This window comes from Artemia sp. Qi Xiang Cuo, chromosome 19, assembly GCF_049724085.1.
Source record: "Artemia sp. Qi Xiang Cuo chromosome 19, ASM4972408v1, whole genome shotgun sequence".
Taxonomy (NCBI): Eukaryota; Metazoa; Arthropoda; class Branchiopoda; order Anostraca; family Artemiidae; genus Artemia; species Artemia sp. Qi Xiang Cuo.
The window spans coordinates 26,531,200-26,552,601 of NC_142812.1; positions in this window are offsets into that span (position 1 = coordinate 26,531,200).

Genomic DNA, 21,402 nt, shown 5'->3' on the forward strand with positions numbered 1-21,402 from the left:
GTGTCGTCTCTGTGCCGTCTGTGTGTGTGTGTGTGTGTGTTTATATATGTGTGTGTGTGTGTGTGTGTGTCGTGTGTGTGTGCTTGTAGTCTCTATTTTTGTGTTGTCTCTCTGTGTGTGTGTGTGTCGTCTCTGTGCATGTGTCCTCTCTGTGGGTGTTTCGTATCTGTGGTGTGTGTTGTCTCTGTGTGTTTGTCGTCTCTGTGTGCGTGTCGTCTTTGTGTGTGTGTGTCGTCTCTGTGCATGTGTCCTCTCTGTGGGTGTTTCGTATCTGTGTGTGTGTTGTCTCTGTGTGTTTGTCGTCTCTGTGTGCGTGTCGTCTCTGTGTGTGTGTGTCGTCTGTGTGTCTGTGTGTGTGTGTGTCGTTTCTGTGTGCTTGTCGTCTCTGTGTGTAAGTCGTCACTTGAGTGTGTTGTCACTTTGAGTGTGTCATCTCGTGTGTGTGTGTGTGTGTCATCTCTGTGTGTGTGTTTGTGTCGTCTCTGTGTGGATGTTGTCTGTGTGTGTGTGTGTGTGTGTGTTGTCTCTATGTGGATGTCGTAACTTTGTGTGTTTCGTCTCTGTGTGTGTGTGTGTGTGACGTCTATTTGTGTGTGTCATCTCTATGTGTATTTGTCTTGTCTGTGTGTGTGTGTGTGTGTGTCTCGTCTCTCTGTGTGTGTTGACTCTGTGTGTGTGTATCGTCTCTGTGCATGTGTTGTTTCTGTGTGTTTGTCCTCTCTGTGTGTGATTCGTCTCTTTGTGTCTGTCGTCTCTGTGTGTGAGTGTAGCTAAGCTAACAATGTTATTTATTAAATAGGGTTATAAGGTAACAAATTTTATTTTTGAGGAAATGGGGGGGGGGGGGGGGTTTTTAACCCATTAAATTTAAGTAACATTTTCTTAAAAGAATACTGGCCTGGAAAAATTTTAAAAAAACATACCTAAAAAAAAAAAAAACACTGATCTTGATAAAATAAAAATCACACTGTAATAAAAAGGAAGCTTTTGTAACAATTAATACATTAAAAGAATGTATAATGTCTTATGGGCTGCTGCTAAAAACGCATATTTAAAGCATTGTAGTCCTGTGTCAAAATACGAAACTCTGAACTCCTCCTGTAGTCGACAAATCCGGGTGGCATTTTATTCTTTTACCCCTCCCACCCCTTAAAATAAAGTTTTTTTTAAATCTACTGAGATTCAGATCCATGCATTCAATGTATAAAATGGTGGAACCACTACCCCTCTCATTAAATGTATCCAAAGTTCAAATTAGTTTATTCACCCAGTTGAAAAAATTGTCTTCAAATTCGTTTAGACCTGGATAAAAAGTCTGGTTGCCTGTCGAAAAATGAAAATAAAAAACGTCCCCGGATGTCCCCTTTTGTAAATAAACTTTTTGGTTCACTGATGCTTTAATTCCCCCCCGACCCCCCCAATTCTGGATCTGAATATCAATAAGTGCTCGAATTCTGTCGATATAGCTATGGAGATTTTTCACGGGGTCAGTTAAAATAATGCCAGCGTTTTCCTCGGGAAGGCTAAAATCTACCCTGTATGTTTTCAAATGGCTTAGAGCAGATTCTAAAAGATAAAAATCAGGCAATTCCGGGGACGTAGTACTGTTTTCATGTCCTGACCCTGTTTGTTCAGGACTCAATTCACTAATTATAAAGTTCTCATTAAAAATGTCCCCGGAAAAATGAGCTGATGTTGTATTACTACTACTACTATTAATTGGAATGGTGGAGGAGGGTGACAGGGAATTGTCAATAACACCACTCCCAGTCTGTTTAATCGCATTGGGGGGATGTGACATGAGATCCCATAGTACATATTCTATGGTGGTTGGGGACAATTGATCGAGCCAGCCTGCATTGTCCTCTGAGAGAAATTCATTATAATGAACCGGGTCAGATTGACATGTGGAATCATTTAAATATTCACACATAAAACTATTCGACCGATCTGGGTCCTCAAGAATGTCAAAATAACAGATTAAGTAATAAAGGCTGGCCATTTCACCACAATCCTAATTCAGGACACCCTCATGCCACTTCATAGTCTCTAGAACCAGTGTTGGTTCATCCCTGAACTCTACTGATGGTGACAGAATTGGTACTATAAAGATACCTGCTTCATCAGTCGATGGTGCCACTGGGAATTCTATATTTTTAATCTGCAGAAAAAAAAAGTTTTATTTCTTATGTAAAATAATCATTTTTTTATAGTTAATAAACTTTGTCAATTTCTCATAGTCATTGTACCCCCACCACCACCTGAACAATTAAAAGAAGAAGAAAAAAAAAATTACATTGCCTTATGTCTTTCATAATGTCAACTTAACATGTTAAAAAAAAATATATTTTTTTTTAGTTGGGAAAATGTATTCTTATTCTTATAAGGGTAAGTTAGAACAAGAGAATTATATAAAAAATTAATGTTTTTATTCCAAAATTTTTTTTTTTTAAATAAAAACGCAAAATATGAGTCCAATTCGATTGTTTGAGCCTCTTCATTATAACTGTTAATGAAACTTGACCATTGTTTGACTGACGCCGTATGCTGTACGAACACATGCTCCTCGGCTTCAGTTAAAGGACACGAACTCCATATGTCGGCGGTTGGTGGTGGTGTTGTTACTTTCTCAATAATCCGTATTTTCCTCTGTGTTTTGCCAACGGATTTTTTCGACCTGGGCTAAATAAATGTTTTGTAAGAGAGAAGAACTTTTTCTCCATCCATATCAACAATTAAAACGTTGGATGGTCCTTTTTAGAGACCCCCGCCCCTCCCCACACCCCGCCCAGGGAGAACCCTGGGGAACCGGGAGCTTCCTCCGAGGTAGGAGGATTGAAACCCTTTCCGAGTTGAGGGGGTTTCGGACTTCACAACACTGTTCAACTAGAACAGTTTCAAATTCTTTTTCTTGAACCTTTCAAAAGCGAGAATAATTGCCTGAGTTTGTTAAAAATAATAATATTTTCTTTGTATGTGAAACCCATAATTGGAGATTACTAAAAACCTTCTTCCTGTCACAGGAAACTCATTTTACAATTCAAAGTGATGAAACGATCTGATACAATGCAAATGCTTGTAGTGTAATAATATCAGTTTAAGGGTGACTTGCCAAGCGTGAAATACCAAATCGTTTTTTTTGTTTAAAAGGAATTATTGCATTATAATGTATCTTGGTTATAATTTAAAATGTAAGTTTTTTTTTGTTTTTTTTTTATATAGAATATGCATATAAGCACTCCTTATATATATATATATATTGCTAATTTGGTTAATGAAATAAAATTAAATAGCTTATAAACAAATTTTAAGTTTTTTTTAACTCATCAAAAGCTATGTGTCGGAGAAAATGTTGTATTATTTTTTGAAAATATGGAGAGAAAAAAAATTATGTATATGCTTACAAATTATGACTGGACTTCTATACCTGAACTCCTTTTCAAAACTTGAAGGGAGTTGAGCTCACATTCTTCACAATCTTCTGTAGGCTGAGTTGAGACAGGGTATAAAGTAGTCCATTCTCTTTTCAACTTCCTTCCAGTTGCCATGGAGCTAACGCGGGGGTCAGAGGGCGCTGTCACTATAAGTTGGGTGCTCGATGGATGGTCCAGATCACGTGTAACTTTTCCAGCGAATGTGATAACAAACGCCCTTGCGGTCTGTATTAATGAAGGTTCGCCATATGTCGTTTTCTTCTCGGAAGGGGGATTATTGCACGTCTCTTCTTCCTTAAAAAAAAAAAGACAAAAATTTAGCATGTAGCAAAAATACATTTTGAGTTTTTGGAAAATAATTCAGTTTATGTTAGACATCTAAAGTAGTGTAAAAAACATCTTGATTTCAAAATCAGGGGTTTTGATAGTGAGATGGAGGACCTTTTATAAACTGCTCCTCCCTCCTCCACCCTCCCCCTCCTACGTCCATGCTTCCGTGACTGTATTTGTAAATTCAAACTTAAAAAGCAGTATTTGCGTTCCTTATTAAACAATATGGAGAAGAATTGCATGTGACAGTCAAGTAAAACTATCAGATTTCAATCAAATGTAGACATAAATAGAAATTTAAGAAGTGGAAAAGTTAATTAGCATGGCTCAGTCAACCCCCTCCCCCCCTATGAGATAATAAGGTCCGTTAAATAAAAAGAATCGCTAAGCTAACAATGTTATTTATTAAATAGGGTTATAAGTTAAAAAATTTTTTTTTTGTGGTAATGGGGGGGGGTGAGGGTTTTTAACTAATTAAATTTAAGTAATATTTTATAAAAAGAATCCGTGCCGTTAATTTTTTAAAACAAAAATCCATAAAAAAAAAAAAAAACACTGTTATCTATAAAAAAAAAAAAAATCACACATAAAAAAAATGGAAGAATTTTTAAAAATAAAAACATGAAAATAAAAAAAATTTTATTAAAATCCCAAATAAATTATATAAAGATAAGAAATTTTTTCAAAAACATTCCCTAAAAAAGGCCACTTATATTTATAAAAAATCACACCTTAAAGGCAGACTGGCCTTTAATTATTTTAAAAAACATTCATAAAAAAAAGCCACTGATCTTTATAAAAAAAAAGGAAGCTTTTTTAACAATTAATCAATTTTTAAAAGAGGTAAACACACACCGTTTAAGGAAAGAATTTCTTCCTTAACTTAATTAAAATAAAATTTTTTTTTTTTGCAGAATGGCCTGGAAGTATTTTAAAAAACACCCATAAAAAAAAGCGTCATTTATCTTGATAAAAAGGAATATTTTGTAACAATCAATAAATTAAAAAATCCACATTTTATTCAAATCCCAAATTGCTGATCGAAATCTGATCACTTTTTTCAAAAAAACATCTAAAATACTCTTTGATCTCGATAAAAAAAAAATCACACCGTAAATTTCAACCGATAAGAGAATTAGAAGTTTTTTCAGCTCTTAAAAACAACAGGCGTCTAAGTAGATAAGTACCCTTAGTTCTAGTGTAAGGAAAGAATTTCTTCCTTAACTTAATGGCAAAACATTTTCTTTTTAATATAATAATGAGAATATTTTTTACTCACCAAAAATTTCTTATCCATTTTTCTATGTAAATGGTTTTTACAAAAAATGCCTGTAATGCTATCTCAAATATAAGCTATTCAAAACTGATGGAGAATCAAATTTGAAATCTGAATATGTACAAAAATAATTGGCGGGTAAAAAGAGTCATCGGTTTTCTGGTTTACCACTAAAAAAGGACACTGAACTTTGAAGTTACGCTGAACTTTTGAAATTACGTTATTCTCCGGCAAAGAGTGTAATGACCTGCAAAATTAACAGAAAAAACTGTTTGGTACGGGAGCCTCGTAGAAATGGTACCTTGTTATATACTCTTACTTTCGGTTAAAAAAACTTGTTTATTTTTTATTTAATCTCTTCCTAGATCAATTATGATTTGCTTATTTTGAGTGAGCAAAACTACGATGCATGTATATTTATTATTAAATATTTAATATATGGAAGTGGTTAGGGTTAGGTTAGTTTAAGGTTGGGTTAGGTTAAGTATTTAATATAATCCGCTCTGTGCCACCGGCATTCAACAATACTTTGTCGTAGTTTCCATAATTTTGTTTCTAAAGTATTATATTATTGTCATGTTTTGGTGTATTTCATTAGTAGTAACCCAACTTCACTTATTGAGTGCGTTCCGTTTAACAGAAAAATACCGAATTTTCAGGCTGGATCATCTGAAAGAAATTTTACGGAAGGGGGAGAGGATTTTCAGCAAGAATGGATCCATCCAGAGGGAATTTTACGGGGGGCTGTATTTTACGTGAGAGTAAATTTCTACGGAGGAGTTTTACGTCAGGATAGGGGGAATATTTCATGTAGGGTTAGTCAGATTTACTGGCATTATTTGAAAAACGATTAGAAATGAAATAAAAAACCTATTTTTTAACCTGAAGTGAGAAGCAACATTAACAGTCGAAACGAACAGAAATTATTCCGTATATGAAGGGGTTGTCCCCCTCCTCAATACCTTGCTCCTTACGCTAAAGTTTGATTATTTGTCCCAATTTATGAAGCTTGGCTTCTGAAACACAAGGGGCCATTAAATTAGAATAGAAAGCTTTTTTGAAATTTCTATAAGCTTTAGCGTAAATTTTGATAGGATGCATTTGGGGAAAATAGGACAAGGGGGTATGGTTATCCTCGGATCTCTTTTGACTCTTAAAAAGAGCACTAGAACTTCCAATTTCCAATCGAATAAGCCCTCTCGGAAGTTTATACGATCACTCCATTAATAAAACCTTAAATTCCCCCGTGGCATAACTTCCAACACTTGACTCCAGGCTCCACGGGGGTTTGTCGACGCCGGAGTTTTCTTATCTGATCTTTGAGGTATTTTGAACAAAATCGGTATCTAAAAATTTGTTCGGAAGCATTAAGGGAAAAGAGGGCATGGGGGGCTAGTTGCCTTCCAATCACTTTTGACTTTTAAAAGGGCAGTAGAGATTCTCATTTTCAATCGAATAAGCCCCTTCCGAAGTTTATATGATCATCATTTTCATAAAAATCTTAAATGCCCCCAGGGTATTGTTTTCGCTAACTGCGTCCGATAAAAATTTTGAGACTGTCATTTTGTTAAAAAAGAGTTGAAAGATCAGATAACAAAACACCAGGTTCGACGAACCCTCCAGAGGCTGGGGCTAGTGTTGCCCTATGCCCTCTTTTTCCCAAATATATCTGGTCAAATTTTGAGATAGCAGATTTGTTCAAAATGTGTCAAAGATCAGATAACAAAAACTCCAGGGTCGACAAAACCCGCAGAGTCTTGGTTCGGGTGTTGTAAATTATGCCCAGGGTGCATATAAGGTTTGTATGGAAGAATGGTCATACAAATTTCATAGAGGGCTCATTTGATCGAAAATCGAAAGTTGTAGAACCCTTTTTAAGAGTCAAAAGTGATCGGAGGGCAACTACCCTCCCCTAGCTCTTTTTTACCCGATCAAAATTTTAAGATAACCATTTTGTTAAATAGTTCAAAGGTAAGAAAAAATAGCTCCGGTGTTGACACAACCCCTCCGAATCCCAGGGCAAGTGTTGTAAGTTATGTGACCCCAGGGGCATACAAAATTTTAATGGAAGAGGAGGTCGTATTAACTTCAGAAGGGGTTTATTTAATCGGAAATTGAAATTTCTAGTTCCCTTTTTATGAGTCAATAGTGATCGCAGGGCATCTAGACCCCCCCCCCCCCACTTTTCTTTTCCCAAATGCATCCGATCCAAATTTTGAGACAATATTTTATTAAAAGTAGTCCAAACATCAGATAGCGAAACTTCAAGGTCAACACAACCTACCAGAGCCCGGGGGTAAGTGTTGAAAGGGGCATATTAGGTTTTTATGGAAGGGGTGATCACATAAAATTTGGAGGGGGCTTAAATATTTAGAAATTGAAAATTCTAGTTCTTTTTTAAGAGTCACAAGTGATCGGAGGGCAACTAGACCCCCACCCCCTCCCCAATCCCCACGTCCTTTTTCCCCAAATGAATTCGATCAAAATTTTGAAATAGTCCTTTCTTCAAAATGACCTATGCATCATATAACAGTGCCTCTTGGGTCAAGGGTTGTAAGTTTTTCCCCTGGGACCTATAGGGTCCTATGGAAGGAAATGGTCGTATAAACTTTGGAGGAGGTTTATCTGATTGGATATTAAAAGTTCTAACTCCCCATTTTAAGAGCCAAAAGTGATCAGAGGACAACTGGCCCCCAGACGCCCTCTTTTCCCAAAATGTATTCGATCAAAAATTTGAGATAGCCTTTGTGTTAAAAAAAATCCAAAGATTACATAGCAATGCCTACAAGGTTGAGCCCTAGTGCCTTGGGGTAAGGGCTGTAAGTTATGCCATGGGGGTATATAAGGTTTTTAAGGACAAGGTGGCCGTATAAACTTTTGAGGAGGCTTACTTCTACTAGTAAGGTTAAGTTTACAAGGGTGAAACTTTCAGGGAATGTTGAGGGGATGTTGAACTAAGTGAAACACAGTATGTGTAAGCAGGCTGTGAAAAAGGCATATCAGAAATATCTCAGGAACTGCTTAGAGTCTTAGCTTGAAACTTTCAGGGCATGTTGAGAGGGTGCTGAACCAGTAAAAATGAACTGTGTTCATACTACTACTAGAACTATCAGTTTTATTGCTACTGCTACTACTGTTTGTACTGCTAACATTGAGGCAGCTGGTATAAATATGAAACTTTGAATGATTTCTTAGGGGAATTTTAAAGTGGAAACTAAATTAAAATACACTGTGTGCATGCAGATCGTCAAAAGCGTGTATAACCAATATGTCTGAAACGACTTAAAGCACTAAGTTGAAACTTTCAGGATATGTTGAGGAGGATGCTAAACTAACTAAAAGATAGCATATGCATGCTACTACTACTACAACTGCTACTATTCTTACTGCCACAGGTACTACTACTGCAAATACAATTACCTCAATAGTTACAATGACTGTAACTCTGACCGGTACTACTTTTGATTGTGAGTACAATTGACTGGAGCTACAAGTACTAGCGACTGCGACAACATACGACTGTGGGTACTTTCAACTTTGACTACTTGCAACTGCGACTAATTGCGACAGTGACTGTGTCTGCAATTACCTGCAACTAAGACTACTTGTGGTTGCGACTACTAATAATTTGACTACTTGTGACTGTAACTAGCCGACTTGTGACTACAAAAGCTATTGACTTTGACGCTGCCTACTTTGAACTCCGACTCCCTGCGATTGTGTCTACTTGCGACGGTGACTACTTATGACTCTTACTGCAGTAAGTTATGACTGTGAGTGTGAGTGTGTTAGTGTGACTGTGAATTTTTAGTGTGAGTGTGACTATTTTCTGCGACAGCGATTATTTGCGATTGCGACTGTAAAACTTACGATCGAAACAACTTGCGAATCCGACTGCCAACAACTGTGACTGCTTTTTTTTACCGTGAATGCAACTATTTGGGACTGTGATTACGGCTGCAACTACTTGCAACTGCAACTACTCGCAACTTTGACTACTTGCAACTGAAACTGTGACTACTTGCAGCTACGACTGCAAATACTTGGGACTGAAACTACTTGCAACTGTAACTACTTAAGACTGCTGCTACTCGTAACTGCAAATACTTTCGACTGTGACTACTTGTGACTGCGAATAACTGCAATTGCAACTGCTTGTGACTGTAACCACGACTGATTGTAACTGCGAGTGCAACTACTGTGGACTACAGCTGCGACTGCTTGCGCCTGTGACTACTGCTACCACTAATATGAGTGTGCGACTATGACTGTGACTGCTACCGCTACGTCCACTGCTATGACTAATGGTACTGTTGATGCTACAACAACTAACCATTCGACAACGTCAAAAGAGTTTAAGTGCATCCAGATTGCGGAAAATGGCACATAAATGTAATATCTCAGTAACAGAATAGAATTTTAAGTTAAAACTCTTTGGAAAAGTTAAGGGGGGTGTAAAAACTAAATCGAAATGCACTATGTGCATCCATATTGTCAAAAGGACGTTTCTGCTATATCCTAGGGACAGCTAAGAGTAATACTTTCGAATTTTCAGGGTATGTTTTTTGGGATGCTCAACTAGATCAAAAGGCAAAACGTTCATCCAGCGTTGTTAAAGGGCGTGTCTGCAATATCTAAGGAATGGCTAACTTTATTGAGCTGAAACTTCAGGAGCCTGTTGGTGGGGAGGATGAACAAAATAGAGAAACTGCGTCCATCCAGGTTGTCAAAAAGGCGCATCTACATTATCTTATAAATGTTCAAGGGTATTAAGCTGGAAATTTCAGGTCATGTTGAGGATGTCGAGCTGAATAAAGATGGTCCAGATGGTTAAAAGGACGTATCTGGAATATCTCAGGAACGATTAAGAGCATTAAGTTAAGAATTCCAGGGCATAGTGAAGGGGGTGCTGAAAAAAATCAAAATACAATGTGGACATTCAAGGCTGTTAAAAAGTTATCTACGATATCTCAGGAATGCCAGCCGGTATTAAGTTGAAAATTGTAGGGCATTTTGCTCCTGAAACAGAAAAAATATTCTAACATAGCAAGCCAAAATCTTGTCTCGTAAGGAGAGAAAAAAGTTTTACAAATATTCATTTTATTAGCCAATAAAAAAAAGTTAATTACAAACGAACAGAAATTAATTATAAAAAGTTTCTCCACAAAAGGCATTTTTCAAAGAAAGTAAAGAGCTAAATTAAACCTAAGACGAGTAGAGATAAATTCAAATAGCCATTCAAGCGTAAAACAAACATAAATCGATGCCAATAAATAAGTAAAACCGAAAACAAACATAATGTTTTCACTTTTATAATGTTAAATACAAGATTGCTGAGACTTTCAGGAATGAATATCAATATAAATTAAACGGGGTGTTCCCATTTGAGCGCTTTCCCATTTGAGCGCCACGGAATTTTGTTCCATTTGAGCGCCATGGAATTTTGTTCCCATTTGAGCGCCACGGAGTACCATTTGAGCGCCAAACCCAAAATTGCGATTTTGCGGTGGATGAAGCGTGGTTTGCTGCCACATTGACCTGTAGAAATATTTATTGCCACGAAGACAACGAACAAAACTGAGGATTTTATTGGGTCAATGGTTGTGAAAATAACTTCCATTTATAGTATTATAAACTAAGTAAATATATATAGTATTTATGTATACCATATATATTTACTACTAAAGATATATACAGGTACTTATGCATTATGCGGTATCCACCGCTATATACTGTATGAGGAAAACAGACATGAAGACCTGTCGGTAAATTTTTCGCAGTTGATATTATTGACATAAGAATAAAGTAAACATACCACTCGATACCTTTTTTATGCTCTTTCCAAATAGAATAATCATTTTTTCTGATATGAATTTTACCTCACCCTATATATACCAATTCAGGGTATATATTTGCACATTAGGGGGGTAAATTTTATTTCTGATGTTAATGGGAGGTAAGTTTAAAATTTACCCCCACCCCCCTAATGTGCAAATATATACCCTGGATTGGTATACATAGGGGTGGGGGTAAAATTCATTTCCGACAAAAATGATTATTATATTTGGAAAGAGCTAAAAAAGGCATCGAGTGGTGTGTTTACTTTATTCGTAAGTCAATAATATGATTTGCGAAAAATTTACCTGATCACTTAGCTATATCACCTAACATACGCAAAATATTATCTGGCGCTCAAATGGGACACAACTGAACTAATTAAAATACGGCGCGCAAATGGGAAATTTCATTTGCGCGCCATGGCGCTCAAATGGGAAAGCGCTCAAATGGGATACACCCAATTAAACTGTCACAAGGATTTTCGTTACATCTTTTCATTAATCTTGGTTAATATGACGATTTTCTTTCTTTGCTTTTGTTGATGTTTTTGTTTTATTACAAATAAAAATTATAGCTCAAAATAAGAATAGTCTTCAGTAGTGCAAATGACGTTACCAGTTGAAAGTCTCAGAGTGTGGGGAAAGGAAAAAGCAGGAATAGAGAGAACTTCAAATTTTTGTTTAGAGAAGGATATGAAGGTGGGAATAATTTATGTTGCAATTTTGAATCAATATTTCTATTATTTGCCCCACTTAATGTATATACTATACAGCAGTGAGGTAAATCGTGATACATGTAAATAGCACGACAGTAATATCTCGGGAAGAGCTAGTGGAATCACTTTAAAACTCTCAGGGATTACTCATGGGTCAGGTGAATCTTAAATTTTGGCCTTTGGGAAGACGACGGTAAATCAGAAGGATACTATGCGTCCCAAAGTTATCACCAGCGTGTCTGCAATATCCCTTGAACGACTTGGGTGATCAAGTTTTCGATTTTAGTCAGTATCGGAGGGCCCAAGTCTACCTTAAATTTTGATTTGGAGACAGTAGGTGGACAGTAGTGCAAAACCTTTTTATCTTCAACCCTTCAAAAATTTTTAAACTAATATATGCATGATGAAGTCATCACGTTAATCAAAATTCCCTTTGCGAACTCAGTTTACTAAAATAATGTAATAACACCAATTATACAAGGAAACCAGTGACAAAAAACCCGTTTGTGACGGGTTAATTCAATAGATGTTTTCAGAGTAATGCAATTCATAGTGTAGTTTTCATTGCGTATGCGGTATTTAAACTGTTGTTTTGGGGGGTTTAGGGGGAGAGGTACCTAGGTTAGGTTACGTATTTAATATATGCAATGCTTTACCTGTGAAAAGTATTGCAAATCAATCGGTACATCATTTATTCATTCGCTGATTTAAAATATTAGTTTATTGAACTAAACAGACTGCTTCAAAATTTCCAATTTCTGTATTAAAAGATTTGTTTAGGCGTCAATTTTCTATATTAGTGGAGGAAAAATACGGTTTGAACTCGGGTAAATTGCAACAGAATTTTTTTGACACCAAAAATGTTTAGAAAAATCAGCTTAATCACATTAAAAAAAACAAATCCCCCTTGCACAACTACCGGAAATCCCCCTTAAAGGGGGGAAATCAGAATTTCTATTTGGATGTATTTTTGGGTTGAAGTGGTCGTTTTCTATCAAATCAAGCATAAAGAATCTGAATCCGACGTCAGAAATCAAGTTTTACGTACCCCAATATCAATATTCACCTTCACGGAAGGGGGGAAGGGGGGGGGGTTAAGTACGCAGATAATTATTTGCCGGATTCCTGCGGCTAAAGGATCATTTTATATCAAATAAAGTACCGTTTTTCCAAAAATGAGGCCAAAAAGAAGTATTTTTTACTATTTACCCTATTTCCACCTCTAAGGGACCTGTAAAATGAGGGGTTGCTAAGTATCATGTCTTGAAAAACCACTTCTATAATCGAGATCAAAACTTCAGATCAACCAATTAAAAAAAAAAAAACTTTAGAACTCAGGTAAATTAATCAAAAGAACATTTTGATTTAAAGCACAACCTAAAGCTAATTCTTCTTCCTGCTCGTCTTCGTTATCGTTCTCATCCTGTCTTGCTGCAGCGTTAATGCATAACGCATCTTTACACCCGCCCCCCCCCCGCAGGCACAGCTGCAGGGCAAACAGTTCCGACGGCAGCTGCATCTGAGCAACCCGCACCCGCTGGTGCACTGGCACCGCACCATCTTTAGTAGGTTCTCCGGTGCTGCTGAAGCATCTGTCATAATGGGAAGATACATATTCCGTGACGAAGAAAGGCTCCAACCCCACTCTTCAGGCTTTAGTTATTTTGACGTGTCTTGCCACTTCATTATTTGAAAATAGCACCTGTAAAAGTAATACTTTGTAGCAGCCAAAGTCGGTGGAAGCCGCTCTGCCTGAACAAAAGTATTTTCACTTGCAACCCGCATTGTAAATACTCGCACCCGGACATCCTTCATGGTCTTCTCATTGCTTTTCTCTTTGTATATGCGGAGCAAAGCTTTCTCTCCAGCTTCGGCAATCTTCTGGTGGTTGGATCCTGATGTCTTGAAGATCTTCAAAGCATCCTTAAAAATCTCATTTTTAAGTGACAAAGAAACCACTGCTGGTTTCCCTACGCTGTGAAACCTATGTTGTATCGCAGCCAGACATTGCGCGGCAAACGAGTAGATTTTCTGCTGCTTCGGTTCCTAGTTTCCATGTATTTCCATGTATGTCTGTCTGCATAAAGATATCACATGCATCAAGCTTGGCATGGTACAGCAAAAGGACTAATAGGTCGGTATCATTCCCAATCAAAGTGGTCAATGAAGTTTCAGCGCAATTGACTGCAGTTTGTACAACCAAGACATCGGCATCAACCTGAGCATGTAGAACTTTCTATCCTGAGTTCGCCAGCCTCTAAGTAAGTAGGTCGATGAAGCGTTGTTTATTTTTGGCCTTTCTCAGAAATTCCTACTTACTTTTGACGATCTTCATGTTAGGAGAGAATTCAATCGTTGCACACGACAAACCTTTGGTTCTCTTCAGGTGTGTGCAATTTTTCGTCGTCGGTGTATCAATGTAAGAGTCAAAAACTACCACTGCCTGGCCTAAATGTCTTGTGACATAATCTATGTAAGATCCTGCCACCTCAGAATATGTGGATCCGGCAGTCCATGGGATTTTGTGGACTAGCCACCCAACGTCCAAAAATTTCTGGAAGGTTGGCAATGTCACTGGACCATCGAGTCCCTTAATTTTCATCAGTGCATTTGTTAGAGAGGCTTTGTTGGCTGTCCTCATCACCTCGAACGAATTAAAGAACGATGGTGGAAAAGTACAGAGCTCGAACGACAGAATCTCATTCAATTCAGAACCACTGGTGCTAGTCACTGCAACTAGCCGTTGAAAGATTAGAGCAGGGTCGACCATTACCCTCTCGCTATCTATCACCATAGATGACTTCTAAGCCATAGTTAAAGCTTTCTCCTTTCTCCTGAAAACATATTCGTCAATGTCTTTCGCTTCCATATCCTTCTGAATCGTTTCTCCAACAGATTTGGCATCGTCTGCGCTTACAGATAATGAAGCGCGGACACCAGTAACCATGTTCAACAGCTGTGATTCCTGCCTGAAGGGTTCTAGGGGCTCAATGTATCGAACTATCTTTTCGATGCCCGTTATGTCTCTAGCTCTCCTCGAAGATATTGCTTCTTCGTGATTTTCAATAGTCAACTCCGCGAGGCCAGTAAGTTTCTGCATGCGTTCGTTAACCACAACCAAAGTAGGCATAGCAGATGTCGAAATTGTCCGCTGTAATTCAGTCATACCTCTATCTCTCGTCAGACCGCCACTCGTTTTCATACTTCTCATTAATGTCTGTTCGATCACCAAATCAGGAGAAAGTGCTGCCCAGAAGTTGGCAGTTCTTCGGATGAACAGGTACTCCTTTAACGTTCTGTACTACTCTGGGTTGTCTTTTCTCAACGGAAACATCAACTACACGAACAGCCAAGTAGACTTCGGGTAAAGACTGTGGCCAGAAGTAAAGCTCAATGTTGCCACTTCGTTCAGTTATCAGGTTCTTTCTCAGGGCTCCAAGCAGTTCCAGATACTGAAACCGAAGACGGGCAGTTCTGGACTCGAATAATCGTTCTTTTGTACTTCGAACTATTTCATAGATAAGCTCTGCTGCTTCCGACACCTACGCTTCGTCGATGTCATCTCCTTCAAGGAGCGACTCGTACGCCTGTTTTGTCTTTTCAAGGGGCTCTGGTAGCATGTCATTGCCTTTAAACGCTCTGTTACCCAGTTTTGTTGATAAAAGGTTCGCATAAAGGGCTACCTCCAACAGACCATGGCCTCGCACTGCACGAGAGACAGCTTTGCCTTGACATACATACTACGCCCAGTGTTAGGCGCGTATACTTGACTAAGGATTTCCAAAAGTCCCGAGTCAGCTATAAGGAAGCCAATGGCCCCTAGGAAAATCATGCGTGTGTGAAAACCACCCAAGACAACAATAGTATTTCTTAAAGCACTTGTGGCAGGCTCTGCATCGACGATACACTTTGCCTTCCAGTAAAGTGGTTGGTCAAGGATAATGACTAGAGTTTTTTCAGCTTGATTAGCGCGCTCGTTAGCATGCATAAGTGTAGAATAAATACAGGATATATCGCTTAGGTTGTAGTTAATCATTGGCAATAAACAAATATTCCATTTTCCCGGATGAGGTAGTTTTTGGTGTGTTTACCACATAAAGGCCGACCAACTCATGTATAGGCTTTTGAAAAAGCCAGAGATGCGCCAGAGCGTTTCAACCTCCCAATCATTGTCATAAGTGTCATCATTTTTTGTCAAGCAAACAAAAGTCCTTGGTTGCGACATGGCGGGTTTTTGGTAAATGTAGAATGGCACGGTGCCCATTGACTTCATCTCATCTCCATTTACTTCTTTTTTGGCACTAAAAGCTCCGTTTCCGGCAACTCAGGTGTAGACAGTTCAATAAGACCCATTCCATGAAAGTTATTTAGGCCGTCGATAGTAGCAATATCATAATCGACGTTGTCTCCTACATATTGAAGAAAATGTGCTTTCTCTTTGGAGTCTTCCAACAAAGTTTGATCTACTGCTGCACATCTCTCCAATTTTTGTACCTCTGAGTACGAAGAGCAGAAGCCGAGATTGTGCAGCGTGTCAATTAAAAGTCGGGATGAAAAATGGTGATACAGCTTCGAAGCCAGTCCTATTTGTACAGGAGACATTAAACCCCGTGGTCTGCATGCCTGTATTATAGCCTGTCCAATAGAAGATATTAGGCGAGGCGTGTCGACACCTATCGATGAAAGTGGTATACGAACAGATGGGCACACGAAGTTCAAACAATTCTCTACTGACGATATTTCCTTAAGAAATTCGTAGGAATCCTTCCTTGTCGTAATGGATTTGATTTCACTTCTTATTATTCTTTTAACAACTTTGATGAGCTGATCCCTTTCTCCGTTTTCACTATCTGCTTTCACCTCTTGATGGTATTCTCGTAATATCTTTTCAACCGTATCTCTAAATGTTACGAGTGTCTCTTTCCCGTTTAAATCGGACACAACCACTAGTTCGCCATACTCAGTGACTAGCAAATCCTTGTCTTGACTAAAGCTGTAGGCCAAACTATCACAGTCAGTTTCAGAGAGAATATGAGCCATCTTTATTAAAATGATCGTCAGATGTACCGGTTCTTCACTGTTGGTAAAGCACTGAAGCGCTTCTTCGAGAGTGGCTTTCCTTGCACTGTTGCACGGTCTTCCCCTCTGTTTCTTTGGTGGAGGTACGTCACTCACTTCTTCTTGACCACAGAATTTTTCTGGAATCTCTTTTCCTGTCCTGAAGTTTACTGAGCATATTTGATGATAAACGGCATCCTCTGTATAGAGGTCAGAAGTCTTTGAATTTATCCGACCAAGTACTGTTTGGCCCACGTTCCTGCTCTTACAGTGATCGTTCCTTCACTTACATATTTAACTAAACGAGCAGTCGAAGTTATGAGTTCGTACTGCATAAGTTTCAGCGAATTTGTGACTTGTTATCTTGCATAATCTCACTGCTTGGCCACAGAATAGGCAGTTCTTCGAAAAATCAAAGCTTGGAGCTGAAGATCTGGTCGGTGAAGCTGCAACCGGTTCTTTCTGCTCAAGTTTCCTTTGAGCGTTCTTTTCTCTGTCGATCCGATGTTTGTCACAGAAGTTACGACGACACGCGGTGTGGACTTCATTTCTGGTCGTCAGAGTCATGCTACTACCTCTTTCTTTGCTTGCGTTATTCACGGCAACGGCTCCTTTTTCGGATAATATGGCAGTGTATTCACTGGGTTTGATGTTTCTTTGGCATATCGGACGGACCATGTTTTCTTCATTGACGGTTCTAGAAGAAAAAGAGACTACTTAATTTATTTATTTTATTTATTTAATATACATAAAAATAAAAAAAATTAACCCCCAACAGAGAGCAGAGCTCGTAAGATTGAGTGCGTAAATAATGGGACATATACAAAATAAAACTTTTTTTCATAATAATAATAGCAAAATTAACTTAATTAACAAAAAAAAAACAATAACAACGAAAACTTAGAAAACAAGGATTAAAAGAAAAGAAGGGAGAAAAGAAATGCCAGACAGGAAAGAAATTCTGAGTAAGAGGGGCATGGGAGGCCGTCCCACCATGAATCCAAACAAAAGGAATTCGGTATAATCCCGAACCAAACAGTTTTTCCATTAATTCATACCACTTGTTTGTTCAGTCAATCTAGGTACAATCAAATCAGAATTCAACCCATCGCCACCTAGAAGAACAAACTCAGCTTGAAAAATACACAGTAGATGGCATTGCACAAATGAAGTTGAAAAGCAGAAATGATTATCCGGTCTTTTCAAAAATCAGAAGCATAATCCTAAACACTACCTCACTAAATACTTCTACTCAACGCTCGCGGATCCCAGTTTATTCTTTTGTCTTTTTTTTTCGGAAGTAAAAAAAAAAGCGGCACAAACCTTGTATATAGCCTTGAACACGCCAGTCTTCTAGCAAGTACTACGGTAGATGGCTCCACTGATAGGAATGACACTAAGGAATGGAAATCGCAAACTGGGGGGGGGAGTCTGGAATACTAGTTAGAAATTAAACTGTTCGAGACTCGTATTCTAAGGTGCCATTCCTAGCTTGATTGGAAATGGTGAATCAACCGACAAGTGATTAAAATAACTAGTTCATGCTGGTCAACTTTCACAGCTATTTTAGGTAAGGTGAGGTACTTAACCACATAAAATCAAGTTTGTAACTTCATTTTCGAATTCGCTGCCATTGATTTCATAGTAGACGACCAGATAATCCAGCAGCCTCTTAATTTCAAGTTTTACCCCCCCCCCCCCTCCGCCCTTTATGAGTGGAAATGGGCATTAGGGTACCGAAAAATTAAAATCTGGACTCATATTTGGATTCAGCATGCTTGATGTGATAGGAAACAACTATTTAAGCTCCAGAATATTTATAACCACAAAAAATCGATTTCCCCCTTCAAGGGCGAATTTGGGATACTTGCGCAGGGGAGATTTGGAGGGATTTTTTGTGTGATTAAGCTGATTTTTCTGAATATTTTGGTGTAAAAAGAATTTTTGTTGCAATTACCCCAAGGTTTGACCATTTTTTTCTGTATCTTTCCTCCACTATATATTTTTATGAAATTAAGTCAAAAGGGAAAGTTCCCCAAAAATATTCTTTTAAAATAACAAAATAAAAATGAAAGTCACAAATGTATTCATTCTATAAGAATTAACTTTCTTTCCTGTAATATTGATTTTTTTTTCTGATTTTCTTCTCTTTTTTGTTAATATTTTGTAGAATAAAACCAATATTGAATTACATATTATATTCATATAATACATATCATATATAACACACATACGACACTCCTGCCTTCTAAATATTTTGATGTGAGGGGGTTGTAACACCGCTCCTATTTTTGACAGCTACTAAATTTTTGTTAGCTAATCCAAAATTTTATTTTGAGCTCTATGTCTTTAATAATCATAATATTAACGAAGACGCAACAACAAAGTACATTTTTGTTTATTTTTTTGCTTTGAAGATTTTACTTTGTTGTCATATTGTTTTCAATATTTCGAAGACCACACTGTCTTTCCATGACGATAAATGAAAGTTGAAATAGGGATAAATCTTTTTAATAGACAGTGATAGTTAACAAAAACACGTGATATCTCGGTCACTGCACATGTGACCAAAATACCCAGTATTTTTTGTGAATTATCACTGTCTATTAAAAGGATCTATCCCTATTATAACTTTCATTTATTTATTATTTTTAATATTATGGCATGCAAAGATCTACTGCCTAAAATGGAATCGTTTTCAATGGAGGCCAAGTACAGGTGATAGCCCGGCTCCTCTATTTGTCTTAAATAAATTTAATTTAGTTATTCATTTTAATATCTAATCTTTGAGGTTTCATGCTTCGTTTGCAGTAAATTATGCCTGTTATAAGTTTAAATTATTATATAACTTAGTGTCTGCTCATTTAGAATTTAATATTGCTCTTTACTTTTCTTACAATAAACTTTTGTTTTTGAAAAAATTCTATTAGTTTAGGAAAGCTAAAACATTTTCTCGGTTCTTGGATACTTTGGGTTTGATTGTACAAATGATATCAAGAGCTCTATAATTCTTGTAGGTTTTTCTCTATTTTTTAGAGATAATACAATAATTTTACCTTTTATTTTTAACAATATATATTTACTATTGGATATTAGCTCTTGATAACCAATTTCAACTTAATTTTGTTAAAAATTATAAGAAAAATACACACAAAAGACAGAAAAATGAAATTCATTCCACTTGTTCCTGGGTTATGCATGTGTCTCTAAGTGAAAATCAAATAGTTAAAAATTACATTATGTGATTAAATGTTGTTATTCTACACTTACTATGAATGGTTTACTCGAACAGGTTTTTGTTTCTCTGGTATCTCTACTCCTACAAAGCGAGTTTTAGAGTTTTTAAAGTTATTTTGATCGTGTCCTTGCCTTTGCCAATTAACTTATGCAGAAGAACGATTGGCTTTCTTATTTTCCTTTTTTTCCTTTTTTTTTGTTTTTACTGGTATTAGCTGTACTTCTAAAAGCAAGGTTAGTACTTTTAGTAGTATCCCCTCCATTGATTCTGTGAGTCAGATAGGTAAATTATCACTTGATTTCTACCGGAGCCCTCTGACCTCACGGCACCCCTGTTTCTAGCGGTCAGCTGGCAAGATTCCCGTGACATCCCTCCCTTTTGCCACAGAATTTCGGTGACAAGCTAGGCTACGTCACGCGACATACCTCAATGTGTTTCTGTGGCAAGCCCTGTTGCGTCACGCGGCACACCCCTTCGTTTTTCTGTGACAGCCCTCTGAGTGACGGCAGCCACAGGAAAAATAGCATTGAATTTTAAATTCATGCCCTCTGACGTCACTGCATCCCTGTTTTTAGCGGGCGGCTGGCAAGATTCCGAGTGTTTGCCCTTTTTCTAGGCAAAATTCCCAGACATTTCCCCCCAAGAGGTGTCTAAATGATCATTTTATAAGGAATCATGTCTAAACATGCCTCCCCAGGTGGTAGCAGCCATGTTTTTTCCCCCTATGCATGTCTAGACGTATTTCCTAGAATTCAGATGCCTTTATATCCCCCTATTCTTTTCCCCCAGAACCCCGGTGTCCCATTGAGAATAAAAGGTCCCTGTATGTTCTAGGAATTGTATAAATACCCGGGGGAAAGAGGAAACAACATCAATACTCATTTGGTTCTCAAACGTGCTAGAAGTATCTCTCTAAAAAAGCGAACATTGTCTCAATCATACCAAAAAAAACATCACACATTGTTTATACTTCTTTTAAAACTTATAATAGCCTTTTTTACTATATAAAAACCCCCTCCCGCAACCGATAACAATGTATCCTTTCAAAGCAAATAATTCCTTTAGCCAAATACGTGCAATTTTCTCGTTTTTACATTTTCAACGCACCTTTATGTATTCTAGCTAAAAGGGTAAACTAACATCCGTCAATTCCTTGAACTTCGGCAGGAATCACCATATGTTCCACCATTTTTATGTTAACCCCTAATAACCGCTAAAAGCTCGATTCAACATGGCTTAATCATTTCCGTAAACAGGTATATAGGGGCAATTATTGGCACCCGTCAAATACGTATCCTGTCTGGTAAATCTTGTAAATTTGCGCTTAAACATATCAAATGGTCACACAAAAAGATACTTTTTTCCAGTCAAATTAACGACATATTTGTCTAAAATAAATTTTTGATTTGCACTGGGGCTGGCGTTGGTTCTGTTAAATATTTTCATATGGAAAATGTAATTGGTCCCTTTTTAAGTGGTCACTATCAATTTGAAGCAGGGGGGTGGGGACCGA